This window comes from Carcharhinus amblyrhynchos, chromosome 3, assembly GCF_965287045.1.
Source record: "Carcharhinus amblyrhynchos chromosome 3, sCarAmb.v2.hapA, whole genome shotgun sequence".
NCBI classification, from domain to species: domain Eukaryota; kingdom Metazoa; phylum Chordata; class Chondrichthyes; order Carcharhiniformes; family Carcharhinidae; genus Carcharhinus; species Carcharhinus amblyrhynchos.
In genome coordinates this window covers 5,531,662-5,549,462 of record NC_137326.1, presented here as the reverse complement: position 1 = coordinate 5,549,462, position 17,801 = coordinate 5,531,662, and the positions used below count along the sequence as shown (strand labels likewise).

The 17,801-nt window shown below is 47.5% G+C and overlaps 1 protein-coding gene across 2 annotated transcripts in view; it reads right to left on the bottom strand.

Annotated features, from left to right (window-relative positions):
- LOC145363348 (plexin-A1-like) overlaps nucleotides 1-17,436 on the bottom strand; it is a 506,974-nt gene extending 489,538 nt beyond the window's left edge. Inside the window, exon 1 of one of the 2 annotated variants that reach the window (XM_080218652.1) lies at nucleotides 17,334-17,436. The gene's annotated coding sequence lies outside the window, so the exon portion shown is untranslated. Of the gene's footprint in view, nucleotides 1-16,631; nucleotides 16,649-17,333 lie in introns of those variants that run through there. The other variant, XM_080218653.1, reaches the window with a different exon arrangement.
- Nucleotides 17,437-17,801: the final 365 nt, after the last annotated feature.

Sequence of the window (17,801 nt, the reverse complement as noted above, 5' to 3'; positions counted from 1 at the left end):
TGACCTGGAAAATGGCACCTCTGACCGTGCAGCACCTTCTCAGCATCGCACCGGAACTATCAACGTAGATTACTGCAGGTGGACCCAACCTGAACTTGCACTGGTTTCATAGCTGAACTTGCACTGGTTTCATAGCATTAACATTGGAAAATGTCCCGAGGTCCTTGACAGGAGGGTTAGCAAGCGTTCCCCATTTCCAAAACCTTATTTTTTAAAATAATAAATAGGAGTGTTCAAAGCAAACAGAAAGACAAACCTCTCCCTTTATGTATGGCTCTAAAATCGCTCACAGGAAACGCTTGTCAATTCCTGGTACATTGCCAAGGCTAAAAACAAAAGCTTCTACTGTCAAAATAGTCAGCAACATCCAAGTTAAAAAGTCACAGATTATTAAATATCCGAGCTTACTACGCCAAAATCAGAGAACAGCATAGCAGGGAGTGAGGCCATTCAGTCCACTGTGCTTACGATGGCTTTTTGAAAGGACTATCACAGAATGATAGTGCAGGAGAGACCCTTTGACCCATTGATTAGATTTGATTTATTGTTGTCTCATGTATTAGTATACAATGAAACGTATTGCTTCTCGCGTGCTTTACAGACAAAGCATACTGTTCATAGAGTACATAGGAGAGAAGGAAAGGAGAGGGTGCAGAAGTAGAGATGGTCAAGAGCTTCAAGTTTTTAGGTGTCCAGGTTACCAACAACCTGTCCTGTTCCCTCGACTATAGTTAAGAAAGCCCACTGACGCCTCTACTTCGGCATGTCAGCTACTCCTCACACCAGCCTTTACAGATGCACCATAGAAAGAATTCTTTCTGGTTGTATCACAGCTTGGTATGGGCTCCTGCTCTGCCCAAGACCACAAGGGACTACAAAAGGTCGTGAATGTAGCCCAATCCATCACGCGAACCAGCCTCCCATCCATTGACTCTGTCTACACATCCTACTGTCTCAGCAAAGCAGCCAGCATAATTAAGGACCCCACATACCCTGGACATTCTCTCTTCCAACTTTGGTTGGGAAAAAGATACAAAAGTCTGAGGTCACATACCAGCCGACTCAAGAACAGCTTATATCCTGCTGCTGTCAGATTTTTGAGTGGACCTACCTTGCATTAAGTTGATCTTTCTCTACACCCTAGCTACGACTATAATGCTACATTCTGCACTCTCCCCTTTCCTTCTCTATGAATAGTATGTTTTGTCTGTATAGCGCTCAAGAAACAATACTTTTCACAGAATACTAATACATGTGACAATAATAAATCAAAAATCAAGAATGTAGTGTCACAAACATAGCTAGATGTAGAGAAAGGTCAACTTAGTGCAAGGTAGGTGCATTCAAAAGTCTTGGTTTGATTTGATTTATAATTGTCACATGTACTAACATACAGTGAAAAGTATTGTTTCTTGCGTGCTATACAGACAAAATATACCGTTCATAGAGAAGGAAAGGAAAGAGTGCAGAATGTAGTGTTACAGTCAAAGCTGGAGTGTAGAGAAAGATCAACTTAAAGCAAAGTAGGTCCATTCAAAAGTCTGACAGCAGCAGGGAAGAAGCTATATTGAGTCGGTTGGTACGTGACCTCAGACTTTTGTACCTGTTTCCCGAAGGAAGAAGGTGGAAGAGAGAATGTCCGGGTTGCTTGAGGTCTTTGATTCTGCTGGCTTTTCCGAGTCTGCACTGAGAAGTGTGAAACACCTGACCTCCCACTTGATCCCATTCATCAGCACTTGGCCCATAGCCTTGAATGTTATAGCGTGCCAAACACTTTCATCCAGGTAGTTATTGCTATCCCACCAATCCCACTTACGTAGTCATTCCCCAAAACCCTGTGCAGGCTCCGGCTTTATCCGCAGGTCGACATCAATCCCAGGGGCTGGAAGTAGTGGGGGGGGCAGGCAAAGAGGGAGACAAGGTGATTTCCTGACTTGGGGGGGGGTGGGGGTGTCATCCGTCATAATAGTTTCCTTCCCTTTCTTGGTAAGCTTGGCTCACACCCAGTAAAACCTCTCTCAGGAAATCAATTGTATTCCACTTCTCCGGCCAAAGTAACATGAAAACACGGGATGACTGAGCAAGGATAAACAGGATGTGCTGCACAGTTGGAAGATAATGGCCCTTCGCACTGGCCCGGCACAACACCAGAGGGACGAGGCTAGCTCTGCGAGATGTAATCACGCTCAGCTTCGGATAAAAAAAACAAAATGTAAAACAAATCTACAGAGCAACAGCACGCCGGAGCACCAGCAGAGAAAGAGAAATTGGAAACTGGGCAAAAGAAAACCAAAGAGATGACATTGTCCAAGTGAGCAGTTAAATGGCCAGTCTTGGGGTGGTATAGAATAATCTCACTGCAACAGTTCAAAGCGCAGGGAGCTCTCCCCAAAGGTCCTGGCTGTTATTTATCCCTCAACCAACAGCTGGTCATTTATTTCATTGCCAGCTGTGGGATCTTCCTGTGCACAGATCTGTTGCTTCGTACAATACAGGGCAGATGAGTACAGGGAGTACAGCGAAGGTTTACCAGGCTGATCCCTGGAATGGCAAATCTATTATACGAGGAGAGACTAAGCCAGGTAGGATCATATTCACTGCAGTTTGGAAGAGTGAGAGGGGATCTCATAGAAGCTTATAAAATTTGAACAGGGTTAGATTCATGAAGAATGTTCCCAATGATGGGGGAGGCCAGAATTGGGGGGGGGGGGGGGGGGGGGGCTTATAGTTTGAGAAATGAGGTGAGGAGAAATTTTTTCATCCAGGGATGGCGAATGTGTGGAATTCTTTCCCACAGAAAGTAGTTGAAGCCAAAACGTTGTGTGATTTCAAGAAGAAATTAGATATAGCTCTTGGGGGCTAAAGGGATCAAGGGATATAGGGGAAAGGTGGGATCAGGATATTGAATTCAATGACAGTCATGGTCAAAATGAATGGCAGAGCAGGCTCGGAGGGCCGAATGGCCTATTTCTGCTTCTACATTCTATATTTCTATGAAGTGAGAGATATTGGCATGCAAGTGCACAGGTCCCTAAAGGCAGCACTACAGGCAGATCAAGTTGTAAAGACGTATGGAATGCTCTCCCACGTTGACAGAAGTGTAGAATGTAAAAGTAGGGATATAATGAATCCCTACAGTGCAGAAGAAGGCCATTCAGCCCATCGAGCCTGCACCGACATCAATCCCACCCAGGCCCTATCCCCACAGCCCCATGTATTTACCCTGTTAGTCCCCCTAACACTAAGGCATAAAACCTTGGTGAGGCCACAACTGGAGTATTGTGTGTAATTCTGGTCACCGCATTACAGGAAGGACCTCTGGAAAGGGTGCAGAGAAGATCAACGGGGCTGGAGAATTGTAGCTACGAGGAGAGACTGGAGAGTTGGGAGTGGTTTTCCTTGGAATAAAGAAGGCTGAGGGATTGACGTGATTGAGGTTCACAAAATTGTGATTGGGAAGAAATAGATTAGACAGGAGGAAGCGGCTTCCCTTGGCAGAGAGTTCAAAAACCAGGAGTCATAGATTCAAGATAAGTGGCAGTGTTTGATTTATTACTCACATGTATTAGTACACAATAAAAAAAAATTGTAGGTGTCGAGGGGGCATGAGGAGGAACCTTTTTAAACACAGAGGGTGGTGGGTGTCTGGAATTCGCTGCCTGAATTGGTGGCGGAGGCAGAGACCCTAAACTGGACCTGCACCTTACGAGCTGTAAGTTACAGGGCTATGAGCCAGGTGCAGGAAGGTGGGATTTGAAAGGGCACCTGGGTGTCTTCAGGCTGGCATGGACAAGATGGGCCAAATGGACTCCTTCTGTGGTTTCTACGGTTCTAACAATGCTAACACTTCAGAAGGTGTAGCCAAAACCTCTTGAAGTGTCCTGAGGAGGCTATAGAAATGTAAATTCTTACTTTCACACCAAAATTCAGACCTAGTCAAGGTATGGAAGCTAGCTCAATTCAACCGGATCCGGGTCACAATTCGCTCACTTGTGGGGGCAGTGGGGTGGGGGTGGGGGTGGGGAGGGGGGGGAATGCTCAGCTTGGTTTGGGTGCAGAGGGCAGAGCGCCACGAGAACATGCGAACATCAAATAGAGGGACCTCTGTAAGGTCTGTATGTGAGGAGATGGTCACAAGCACACCCTCCCATCCACCCGTTACCACAGCCCCTAACTGAAATCGAAATCCTGACCCACAGCACCAGCTTGGATCAAATTGGGACCATTGTCACATCCCAAGTCTGCAGGTTGAAGACCCACGGCAGAATTTGGCATGTGACTGAGGCAAAGGCACAGGTGTGGGGAGCACTGCATTGGCAAGGGGTCCCAGCACTCCAACAGGACCATAAACCAAGGTTAAAGAGTCACAATGGCAAACACTGGTGCTCGGGGAGCAAAGGATCAAATGGGCGAAGGAACTGCCTCCAGTCCCCTGTGGCCAAACTCACGCCAGGTTCAATCATCACATTGTTTGATGGCAGAATGGTGGCACAGTGGTTAGCACTGCTGCCTCGCAGCACCAGGGACCCGGGTTTGATTCCCGGCTTGAGTCACTGTCTGTGTGGAGTTTGCACGTTCTCCCCGTGTCTGCGTGGGTTTCCTCGGGGTGTTCCGGTTTCCTCCCACAGTCCAAAGTTTCCTCCCACAGTCCACAGATATGTGGGTTAGTGGATTGGCCAAGCGAAATTGCCCTTTAGTGTCCCATGATGTGCCAGTTAAGGGGATTAGCAAGGTGAATCCATGGGGTTATGGGGATAGGGCTTGGGTAAGATGCTCTATCAGACAGTGAGTGCAGACTTGATAGGCCAAATGGCCTCCTTCTGCATTGCAGGGATCCTATGGGTGGGATTCTCCACCCGACTGTCAATGGGGTTTCACATTCTCCGCAATCCGCCCGCTAAAATTCCAGTGGCGGGTGGGATAGGAAAATTCCAGCCTTACGATTCTATTTATTCTTCAGAGGTGGGCACGGCCTCAAACTGCTGCCTTCCTCAACTCAAGGTAATGGCTTGGTACAAGGCAGAGCTTTCCCACACTGAGTGCGAGGTCAGGTACAGGACTGAGTCACAGACAGACCCAAACCCCGGGCATTTCCTTCCCCAAAGGACAATAACCTCAAGTGGCCCCCGGACTGACCTGCAGCAACCAGAGCCCACACACACACACACACACACACACACTGTAAAATGTCAGAGAGAAAGACATCAAGGCACAAAGCAGGAATTGGCGAATCCGGGGAACATTTTAAGATGGTTTCCGATGCAGTGATGTTGCTGAAGGAGATACTTGTTTTGTGTGCTATGATGATAAAATGCATTTCCTAATTAGGGCTGAAAGGATAATGATGGATTTAAACTATGATATATTACATCGTGAACGTTTCTGCTAACTCAGTGCTTACACAACATGATGGACCATCATTCGGAGCCAAGTAATCTTCCTCCTGGGCCTTCTTAAACCTGGCAACATCGAGATTTACCAAAGACACAGGCTGCTTGATGGGAATTAAAAATCCTTCATGGCGCGCAGAACCTAGAGAATTAAAAGCTCGCACCGTGGCCAGCCTTTGTTTTGAAGGTGTTTATCAGGAAGGATGGCAGGAGAACAGCAGTGAAGTGGGAACTCCTCCCATCCCAGCTCAGGTCCGTCTCCACTGCTTTCTCTTTGCTACTGCACGCTGACGCTGTTTAAGATCATCACTGGGACAGCCCCATCCTTGGCCGTGTCCACAATGGTGCATCTGAACACGCAATGTCAGTATCCACTCACAGCGTCCACCTCGAGCTCGTTACCACCTCCCTTTCGCCTCTCAGGATTGTCCAACACCCAGTGCTGGATGGGCCGAAATTTCCTCCAGTTAAACAGGGGGAACCACTTCCTTTGGTCCCTGCCCCAAACTTCATTCCCTAACTTCCCATTCCATCCCTCCCCCTAGCAATGTCGAATCATAGAATCCTTACAGTCAGAAGGAGGCCATTCAGCCCATCGAGTCTGCAGCGACAACAATCCCACCCAGGTTCTATCCCCATGCACTCATCCCGATAGTCCTCCTGACACTAAGGGGCAGTATATCATGGCCAATCCACCTAACCCGCACATCTGTGACAAGAAACTGGAGCACCCGGAGGAAACTCACGCAGAAACGGGGAGAATGTGCTGACTCCGCGCAGACAGTGACCCAAGCTGGGAATCGAACCCAGGTCTCCGGCACTGCGAGGCAGCAATGCTAACCACTGTGCCACCTCAATCCCTGTTAGAAAACATGCACTTCTATCTCATGTCACTTACACTCATGCACGCACTCCAGGTAAAAGGGAGGATTAGACTCAACAGTCTTGGTCAAAAAGTGTATCAAAACTCTCTCAACGATTGGCTGCTTGGACGTGAAATGAAAATTGATTAATGCCCTTTGAACTGCACCCAAGCAAATGTCAATTTCTTCCTGTAACTCTGGCCTGTTTAGCAATGCCTGGATGGCTTTGCTCCATCATTGGCAGCTATGTCTACAGCCGTCCAGATCATCACACTCTGGAATTCCCTCCTGAAACCACATCATCTCTCTACCCATCTCTCAACTTCAAACCTCCCTTTTTGGCCAGAGTTTTGGTCACCTGACCTGATATTTCCTTGTGGGACTCAGCACCAACTGCTAATGCTACTGGGAAGTGTCTCGGGATCTTTCGCACAAGGAGCTATATAAATACAAGTCGGTGCGCGTGGCAGATGGGGAAAATGGGACAGGGTTCCCAATTTGGCATTTCACATGGGGCGGCATAGTGGTTAGCACTGGTGTCTCAGAGCCCCAGGGCCCCAGGTTCAATTCCAACTTCGGGTCACCGTCTGTGTGCAGTTTCCACGTTCTCCCCTCCCCGGTTTCCTCCCACATTCTGAAAGATGTGCACCGTCCAGCACATCTTTGACCTGAACAGGCGCCAAAGTGTGGCGACTAGCACAATTTCACGGTAACTTCATTGCAGCGTTAATGTAAGCCTTGCTTGTGACTAATAAATAAACTTTAAAAAAAGCCGTCTTGTCATTTAATCTCTCAAATTGTATCCCGAAATCTTTCCTTCCCATCCCCTCCCTCAGAACAAAGTCAAAATCCAGGTCAGGCAGCATCCGCGGAGGAAGAAACAGGGTTAACTTGTCAGGCTGATGACCGTTCCCCAGTGTGGATTCAGACAGATGTGGATCAGTCTGAAACATTAACATCATTTCACTCTCCCCTGATGTTGCCAGACCTAATGCACCATCTCCCATTGTTGCACAACACCTTCAGTGAATCAAACACTGCCTCCTAATGGCTGGAGGTATTGCATGCAACTCAAAATGTGCATGGACAGAAAGTCGGTGAATAAATACAGCATTGCCAGATTTCTCACCATCAAGAAAGTTTAAAGTTTACTTATTGTCACAAATGGGCTCACATTATCACAGTAAGAAGTCTCGCAACACCAGGTTAAAGGCCAACAGGTTTATTTGGATTCATGAGCTTTTGGAGCGTTGCTCCTTCATCAGGTGAGTGGCATTCTCTCCCCACTCACCTATAAAGGAGCAGCGCTGCACAAGGTGATGATTCCAAATAAATCTTTTGGACTTTAACCCGGTGTTGTGAGATTTCGTATTGTGCTCACCCCAGTCCAACCCCAGCATCTCCATATTAGGCTACATTAATACTGTGAAAATCCCCTAGTTGCTACACTCTGGCGCCTGTTCGGGTACACTGAGGGAGAATTTAGCACGGCCCATGCACCTAACCAGCACGTCTTTCGGACTGTGGGAGGAAAACGGGAGCACCGGGAGCAAACCCACGCAGACACGGGGAGAAAATACAGACTCCGCACAGGCAGTGACCCAAGCCGGGAATCGAACCCAGTTCTTCGGCTCTGTGAGGCAGCAGTTGCTAACCAGTGTGCCACGGTGCCACCCTATCTTTTGCATCACCTGATAGATGTCACATTGTCAATGCTCAACAATAGGGGTGAGTAAAAGGTGTTGTTGGTGGTTTAAATCCAGTGTGAGCCACGGGGATCACAGTCTCCTGTGCTTGAGAGCAGTAAAGATCAGAACAGATGAATGAATTCAGGCAAATCTAGGAACTAATTCCCAGCAGACAAAGATCCACAGCAGAAAGCTGGCATTCGCTCAATGCTAACCTGCCAGTTCGACTGAAAGGCCAGAGAGAAAGTCATAAACTAATGACATGCTGTCACAATAGGTGGGGAGCATTATCTTGTGTGGGGCTCTGGTTGATAGTTGAAGAGTATTATTAAGGGCAGGAGACAAAGAACTTTGGCTTTCATCAGTCCTAGTATCCACCCAGGGTGTGCACATCATCGCTTAGCCTGCCAGGGTAAATTTCACACAAAATAGTTTCTCAAACACGATTGTCTCTTAGTCCTGAAGGCTGTACAGCTATATTTAAAAACTAAAATCACTGGACTGTAAATTATAAATTAGGATAAATGATCCCTACTGGGTGTATATATAAACCATAAACTGGGAACTTTAATCCATCCGGACTAACTGGTCATACAAGACGAGCAGTAACCAGATAGGCAACATTCAACAGTTTGCCATCAATATCAGCTCTGGTTTATCTTACTTAGTGTCAGCCAGCAAAGCAAGGGTTAAATATTTTGTGAGCACAATAGTTTGGTTGGTCACCGCTTCCAGCTGCGGGATCTTGCTCAGCAGCATCCCGACTGAAGGGTGGAACTTGAATTCCTCTAGCGCCTCAGGACTTACAATGCTTCTAAAGTACTTTATTGTCCATCATGTCGGAAATGCAGCAGTCGGCAAAATTAAGGACCCCACACATTCCGGACATTCTCTCTTCCACCTTCTCCGTCAGGAAAAAGATACAAAAGTCTGAGGTCACGTACCAACCGATTCAAGAACAGCTTCTTCCCTGCCACTGTCAGACTTTTGAATGGACCTATCTCGCATTAAGTTGATCTTTCTCTGCACCCTCGCTATGACTGTAACACAACATTCTGCACTCTCTCCTTTCCTTCTCTGTGAACGGCATGCTTTGCCTGTATAGTGCGCAAGAAACAATACTTTTCACTATATACATGTGACAATAATAAATCAAATCAAAAAATTTACACAGTATGAGCCCAGAAACATGAGCACATTTTTTAAAATAAAAATCATGTTTAATGAGGAAACAGAAACTCTGTCCGCCCTTGCAAGTTTAGCTGTAAGTTCTGACTCTCTGTTGTAGAGCAGCGGAGGTCCTCCCTGATTTTAAGATGGATATTTATCCTTTGACCACTGCTTGGGAGGCAGTGACGCAATGGTATTATTGCTGGACTAGTGATCCAGGGTAACGATCTGGGTTCGAATCCCACCATGGCAGATGGTGAAATCTGAATTCAATAAAAATCTGGAATTAAAAGTCTACTGATAACCGTGAATCAATTGTCATAAAACACCATCTGGTTCACCGATGTCCTTTAGGGACGGAAGCTTATGTGTCACTCTGGAGCCACAGCAATGTGGTTGACTCTCAAGTACCTTCGGGCTATTAGCGATGGGCAATAGATGCTGGCCAGCCAGTGGCGCCCATGAATGACTAACAAAACAAAACTGACTGCTGCTTTTGCAATAGGGTTACTGCAGTGCACTCATCACAAGGGAAGGAGAGCAAATCAGTGCCTCCTGCTGGTGAGTGTACATGTGGGCAGTGATATTGTTCTGAGGGACACTGGCAAACGCCCATCGTGTTCATGTGAAGGATGCCCATTTGAAGCAACTGCTGGAGGCAGCTGGACTCCTGTGATAGGCTTCAGTCTGAGAAACCATTGAGTTGGAGACTGAGAATGCGCTTGTACACAAGGAGGAGAGTCTGAATTTACTAAGGATACATGGCACAGAAATAGGCCATTCGGCCCCACAGTCCCTGCTGGTGTTTACAGTCCACTCGCATCTCCTCCTGTTTTTCTCTTTGATTTGATTTATTATTGTCACATGTATTAGTATATATGTATTAGTATACAGAGCATAGTGTTCATAGAGGAGGAAATGAGGGGGTGCAGAATGTGGTGTTACAGTCATTGCTAGGGTGCAGAGAAAGATCAACTTAATGCAAGGTAGGTCCGTTCAAAAGTCTGATGGTATTTTTTAATCTGATTTGATTTATTAATGTCACATGTATTAGTATACAGTGAAAAGTATTATTTATTGCGTGCTGTACAGACAAAGCATGCCATTCATAGGGAAGGAAAGGAAAGAGTGCAGAATACAGTGTTACAGTCATAGCTAGGATGTAGTGAAAGATCAACTTAATGCAAGGTAGGTCCATTCAAAAGTCTGACAGCAGCAGGGAAGAAGCTGTTCTTGAGTTGGTTGGTACGTGACCTCAGACCTTTGTATCTTTTTCCCAATGGAAAAATCGATCCAACTCGATCATTATAACCCCTCTATCTGCCTCTCCCTCATAAATCTGTCTGGCTTTCCCTTAAATGCGTCGATGTTGATCGCTTAAACCACTCCCTGCGAGAACAAGTTCCATATTCTCAACACTTCCTGGTTTTTTTTTGAATTCCAATGGATTTTTTTGGTCCCTATCCTACATTGATGTTCTCCAGTTCTGTTCTTCCCCAACAGGGGGAAGACTCTCTCTGCAGGCACTCCATCAAAACCTTTCATTGTTTTTAAAGATCACCACTAGGTCATTTCTCTCGCCAGGAGAGACGAGGCCCAGTTTGTAAATTTATTCCTGACATGGATGCAAATTGAGGTTTTATCCCCAGATCCTGGAGATGGTTTGATTCCCAGCTTGGGTCACTGACTGTGTGGAGTTTGCATGTTCTCCCCGTGTCTGTGTGGGTTTCTTCCGAGTGCTCTGGTTTCCTCCCACAGTCCAAAGATGTGCAAGTTAGGTGGATTAGCCACGCTAAATTGCCCCTCAGGGTCAGGGGACTAGCGAGATAGGGGCTCAATGGGATTGTTGTCAGTACAGACTTGATGGGCTGAATGGCCTCCTTCTGCACTGTAGGGATTCTATGATTCTATTGAGGGCACTGAAACACCCAACTCCACAGTACAGAGGACACAGTTTCCCCAAACAAGGCTGCTGAAGGAAGCCAGCTGAGTAAATGACCCAGAGAGTGTAACCTCCACAGCTAGCAAGGTCCTCAAGGTATGACAGGAGAATGAGTTAAGAACAGAACGGTTAACGTATCCCAGTGCATTGCAGCATCTCTGCAGTTTGACACATGCACAGCACAGATACACTTGGGAGTTCAGCTTGGGCAATCTCATTTCAGCAGTGATTGTGCAATCACAAGGCATGTTTAATACAGCGGGGGTCAAATACATTCCCCAGGAAGCAGTGTTAACCCACCGCAATCTCAGAGAGCTTGACCCACTCTCTAGGTCATGCTCTCAATCTGTTACCCACCTCACACACTAAGACTCACCTAGCCCTCACTCACCCCCCCCCCCCCCCCCAGTCAGTGTCACACCCCACAGCCACACAACCCCTCTGCAGATGCAACCCTAGTTTGATAGCACAGTACGAGGTCTGCTTCTCCACAGAAATGAAATATCAATGTCTTTTGGACTGCACAGCAGCACAGTGGTTAGCACTGCTGTCTCACCATACCAGGGATCTGGATTTGATCCCTGGCTTGGGTCTGTGTGTGTGTGGAGTTTGCATATTTTCCCCGTGTCTGCGTAGGTTTCCTCCCACAGTCCAAGAATGTGCGGGTTAGGTTGACTGGCCATGCTTATCTGCCCCTTTGTGTCAGGGGGGCTAGCTAGGGTAAATGCACGGGGTTATGGGTTTAGACAGTAAAAAATCTGACAACACCAGGTTATGGGTTTAGACCCTGGGTGGGACAGTGGTCAGTGCAGAGTCAGTGGGCTGAATGGCCTTGTTCTGCACTGTAGGGATTCTATGATTCTTACTCATTCCAGCCCATCATACTGTGCTGGAATTGCAACACAACATTTGCACCCAAGCACCAGGGTAATGGGGGGATTAAACTGGCAGGGGGAATAAAAACATTGCAGATAACATATGGAGATGAAACTGGTTAGAATCAGACAGAAAAGTGGCCCAAAGTAAAAGTGAAGGTGACAGTGGCCACGGTGTAACGCGGGAAGCAGACACTTGGCGGGGGAGAGACTGAGGGAGGTTTGTTTGCTTCAGGTGGGAGCTTACCCAATTGTGATGCTAAAATCTCCTGAAGCATTTCTCACCATTCTGCTGAACAAAGATTTATCTTTCAATCACCTCCTGAAACTGACGGGTCACCCATGGAATTTTTTCACCCAGGCTGCAAAGCAGACTTCAGCAGGTCTTGTGACACAATGATTAGCCTTCAAGGCAGAGGCTGTGGGTTCAGATCCCACCCCTGGAACTGATGGCCAGGTCAACAGGTTCGTACTCTGATTTAAATAATAGGTCAACATACTTGACACAGTTCGGCCTATCATACGGTGCTGCGATTGAGACATAGCACTGCACTCAAGTTCCAGGCTAATGCGGGGAGAGAAGTGGGTTAAAGCAACAGGGGAAATAAGGGATTATACAGATCCAAAGATGGGTAGGTATGGTTGACTGGCCAAGGTGAATTGCCTCTTAAGTATCAGGGGACGTGACAAAGAACAAAGAAAAGTACAGCACAGGAATAGACCCTTTGACTCTCCAAGCCAAAAGTCGCGTATGTAGCCCAATCCATACATTGGCAAGCCAGCCTCCCATCCACTGATTCTACACTAGCCACTGCCTCAGCAAAAGCAACCAGCTTAATCAAGGACCCCACATATCCCGGACATTCTCTCTTCCACCTTCTTCCGTCGGGAAAAAGATACAAAAGTCTGAGGACACGTACCAACCAACTCAAGAACAGCTTCTTCCCTGCTGCTGTCGGACCTTTGAACAGACCTACCTCGCACAAAGTTGATCTTTCCCTACACCCTAGCTATGACTGTAACACTACATTCTGCATTCTCTCCTTTCCTTCTCTACGAACGGTATGCTTTGTCTGTAAAATGCACAAGAGACATTTCACTGTACGTTAACACATGTGACAATAATAAATCAAAAAAGTCTGTGTCGATCATGATGCCCTAACTAATCTAAAAAATAGCCTTCTGCCCTTACTTGGTCCATTCCCTCCCTAGTCATGTACCCATCCAGATGCCCTTTAAATGTTGCTAATATGCCTAGGAGAATGATCCAAAAAGCAAAGATGGAGGTGACAGCGGCCAAGGTCTAACATAGAATCATAGAAACCCCACAGTGCAGAAGGAGGACATTCAACCCATTGAGTCTTTGTCTTTTAAAAAGAGTTTAGACAGTTACATGAGTAAGATGGGTATAGAGGGATGTGGGCCAAATATAGGCAATTGGGACTAGCTTAGGACTTTTAAAAAAAGGGGCAGCATAGACAAGTTGGGCTGAAGGGCCTGTTTCCATGCTATGAGTCTGCACTGACAACAATCCCACCCAGGCTCTATCCCTGTGACCCACATAATTACCCCACTAATCCTTCTAACCTACATATCCCGGGACACTATTGGGCAATTTAGCACAGTCAATGCACCTAACCCACACATCTTTGGGAGGAAACTGGAGCGCCCGGAGGAAACCCAGCCAGACACGGGGAGAACATGCAGGCTCCGCACAGACCGGAGATCGGAATCGAACCCGGATCCCTGGAGCTGTGAGGCAGCAGTGCCAACCCATCGTGTCATGGAAGGCAGAAGGTCCGAGTATTAACTGGTAAATCCTCCCAGCACACCCCATTGACAGGCGGCGAGAGTGGGAGAGATTCTGGGGTCAGCCGTGCGATGGAAAGAAATTGGAGGCTGTACCGACTGCAAAAGTAAAAAGTGCACGTTACCACAGCAACCCGGGCACCCTGAGAGTGATCTGTAACAGCACCACATGCAGATTGCAGGCAAGTGTGTGTGTGTGTTAGACAGAACTGCTAGACACCCCGTCTTACAGCCTTCAGCTGCACCCAAACATCACTCTGGTCTCCCTGCCTCCTTCACACCCCCACAGCTGCCCTTATCCCAGAGTTAAAGCTGAATAAAAATCCGCCACATCTTCCCGGAGACCCTTGAGGAGCTTGGCATTAACATTCCACAGCCTTCCTTTCCTTTTTCTTTAAAAAAAAGGAACTAAAATTATTTCTATTTCCAGCTGCAGTTTGGATGGTTTAAGCAAACTGGCTACTCATAGCTTTGTCTCCAGGAGGACCCCCTCCCTCCCTCCCTGTCTGGAGGGTCACTTGGACATTTCACACTTTCCCAGCACACCGCCAATCTTCGCAGAAACAACAGTGACTCAAACATTGCAGCAGTCACTCTGTGAATGTATAAACAGATCCAGACAGAACAAAACGCTGAATTATCCCCCGGGGTTTGCAGTGGGGACGAGGCGGGGGGACGGGGGGAAATACGCAGAGTTGCCGGAATAGGGATCGGGGTGAGTGGATATGTGTGATCTTTTGTCAAAACCGTGTTCATCCGCCTCTCTGCCCTGTGACTGTTCCGGGATTTCAACAGACAGGGACGCATCGTTGAGTGGAGGCACTCTGTTTCTCCAGATACAGCCACAGTTTACAAATCCAGCACCAAATACTTCAATATAACCCCATTAGGATCGGGGGGAAGAGAGGGAAGAGGGGGAAGAGGGGGTGGGGGAGAGAGAGAGAGAGTCAGGAGCAGAGAGAGACGGGGTAGAGAGAGAGACAGACAGAAGCGGAGTGAGGAGGGCAGAAAGAGAGAGAGTGTGCAAGAGGGGGAGTCAGAAGCAGAGAGGGAGAGTGAAACAGGAACAGAGAGGGAACAGAGAAGGAACAGAAAGGGGGGGGACAGAGAGAGAGGGGGGACAGAGAGAGAGAGACACACACACACACACAGGCAGAGAGACAGATGCAGGGAAAGAGAAAGACACACACAGAGGCAGAGAGAGACAGACAGACAGGGAAAGAAAGATAGAGACGGACAGAGGGAGAGAGATTGGTGCTGAGAGAGGCAGAGACAGAGAGACAGGGAAAGGGGGAGGGCAGAGGAAGAGAGAGAGAGACAGGGACAGAGAGTGAGAACGGGGCAGAGAGAGATAGAGAGAGACAGGGGCAGAAAGAGAGAGTGTGTCGGGGCACAGAGAGAGAGAGAGAGACTGGATAGAGAGAGACAGGAGCAGAGGGAGAGAGATTGGCGCTGAGAGAGGGGGCAGAGAGAGGAGGGGGAAGGGCAGAGGGAGAGAGAGGCAGAGAGAGGAGGGGGAATGGCAGAAGGAGAGAGATGCAGAGGGAGAGAGGGGGTAAAGGGAGAGAGACAGGGGCAGAGAGAGAGACTTGTGGAGCGAAGGAGAGGCGGGGGGTGGTGGTGCAAGGAGAGAGAGAGAAACAAAGACAGACAAAGGTGGGGAGAGAGAGACAGAGACAGACAAACACAGGCAGAAGAAAACAGACAAGCACGGTGTTTACAGGCTGGAAGAACCTCCCTTCCAATCGAGCTGCTGTGACTATAATGCGGCTTCGCAGAGATTGGTGTACCTTGAGGATGTGATGCTGGCTATAACTGCTCCCACACCCTGAGCAATATCTGCTGCCATCCTATACCTGAACCTACCTCCCACACCTCAGCTCCTGTACACCGAGGCGGAGGGGGGGACCCTAACTCTGAAGCCAAATCCCAGGCACTGCTCATAGAAACAAGGCAGCTTCTGCCTCTCTCACCGCCCCCCCCCCACACCCACCAGCTGATTGAAAGAGGGAACAATCTTATTTCAATCCTCGTGTTAAAAAAATATCTGGGCGGGGGGTGGGGGGAGACTGAGCTGGCTTGCTAATGCTAAAGAAATTCTCAGTCCTGAAATGCGTAACGAAGATTGATTCTGTTACTGTTTCTCATTTCGTATTTCCACACACACACATTCCCCACCTGAACCTTGGGTAACTATGTGATCATTTGCGAACCCCTCACAGTGAGAGGTACTTTCAGGAGACTAAATTGTACAATACATTTATTGGGAATAAATCAGGGAGATTGAAACCGTATCGACTATTTCACACACTGATCTGTCAGATCCACCCCATGCACACGCCCGCTATACCCTGTGTAAAAAAAAACCTAACATTTAAAATATATATTATAGATTTAGATACAGCGTTTAGCAGACTTTATCAGTCCTTAACCCACTACCGGACATAACCATTAAAACTAGGAATCGTTATTATTTTTAAAGCAAAAATCCCTCAGATCCTCCTCGACGTGCTTTCACAAAAGAATAAGATCACTTCTGTGCAGAAAATGAGATTTTTTTTTAGAGTCACAGTTCGCTCCCCAACCAGAAGTTCAATCGGGTGAAAGTAGCGAAGGTTTTCTCAGGAATGTCAATTTCAATCCCGCCGCGAAACTCAACGTGACACAAGCTCTGACATTTCAATCAATTTCTCTTCCCCCCCCCCCACCAACTTCCCAAAACCCTCAAACCACCCCCACCCCCGCCCCCCACTTCTGCCAGCAAGGAAATCTCCCCACATCCTCTCTCCACAAGAGGGGAGGGTTATATTATGTAAAAAGAAAAGACAACAGTGTAACCCTGGTTCAATGTATCACACATGGGGAAAGAAATGTGCAGATCAAAAAGTACTCACTTAGAAACAAGTTGATTTTTAAATCTCTCTTTCTGGGGCTGGATTTTGACAGGGATTCACTGACAAAACGCCCTGGGTGGGTGTCGGATCCCTTGCTTGTGTGTGTGTTGTCCAGATGCAGAGGGAAGAAGAAGGGGAGGGGGAATTAAACACATCGCCCACTCGCTTCGATCGGGGCTTTCAAGAAGTCCACTCAGTGGAAATTCCTCCCCTCTCTCCTCAGTTTCAACTATATGAACATTCCTCCCTTCTTCTCAAGTACAACACACACACAGAGCGAAGGCATGCGGCACCGCAGATCAGAAAATAGCTTCAAAATTCCAAGCAATTTCTTACTGTTGTCCCAACTTGCTAGCTTTTAGTTCTGAAGATGAAAACTAGTCTCATTCGGGAAAAAAATACTGCATTGAAACACCCCCCGTTTGCTTCTTGCCAACTTACACAAGCCAGAATCGCCCAGCTCTCTCTCTCTCTCTCTCTCAAACACACAGACAAAACCCCAGTCCAAGGAAATGCATCACATTTTCTTCCCCCCACTGAAGCATTAAAACTGTTGTAACAAAGAAATCACACATGGATACGAAAGCCTGACTCGTTCCTCTGCCACTTTCAGTCTCAGAGAGCTGGCAATCTTGTATCTTTCTTTCATTTGAGATGTTGTACAATGTACCAGCGGCAAGCAGGCCGGATCGCAGTACTTACTGTGTGAATGGCTGAGTGTCCTTGCCATAATTAGCTCCCAGCACAGTTCCTGCTGCTGCTCCTCGCCACTATCTAGGTGAATGGAATGTAACTCCAGGCATCCAATGGGAACCCCAGCCTCGCTCTCATCCCCGGCAGAGTGCGATCCAAGCACTAGAGGGAGCCGGTCCCCACCAGCAGCCGCATTGCCATACAGCACAGCGCTGAGCCTTAAAGGGGCAATGCACACTCTCACACACATTGCTGGCACTGAGCCTTAAAGGGGCCATGCATACACACACACACACACACACACACACATACACATACATACATACACACAGTGCCAGCGCTGAGCCTTAAAAGGGCAATGTACATATATATATATACACACTCACATGGTGTCAGCACTGAGCCTTAAAGGGGCAATGCACACACACACACACACACACACACACACACACACACACAGAGCCAGCATTACATAGA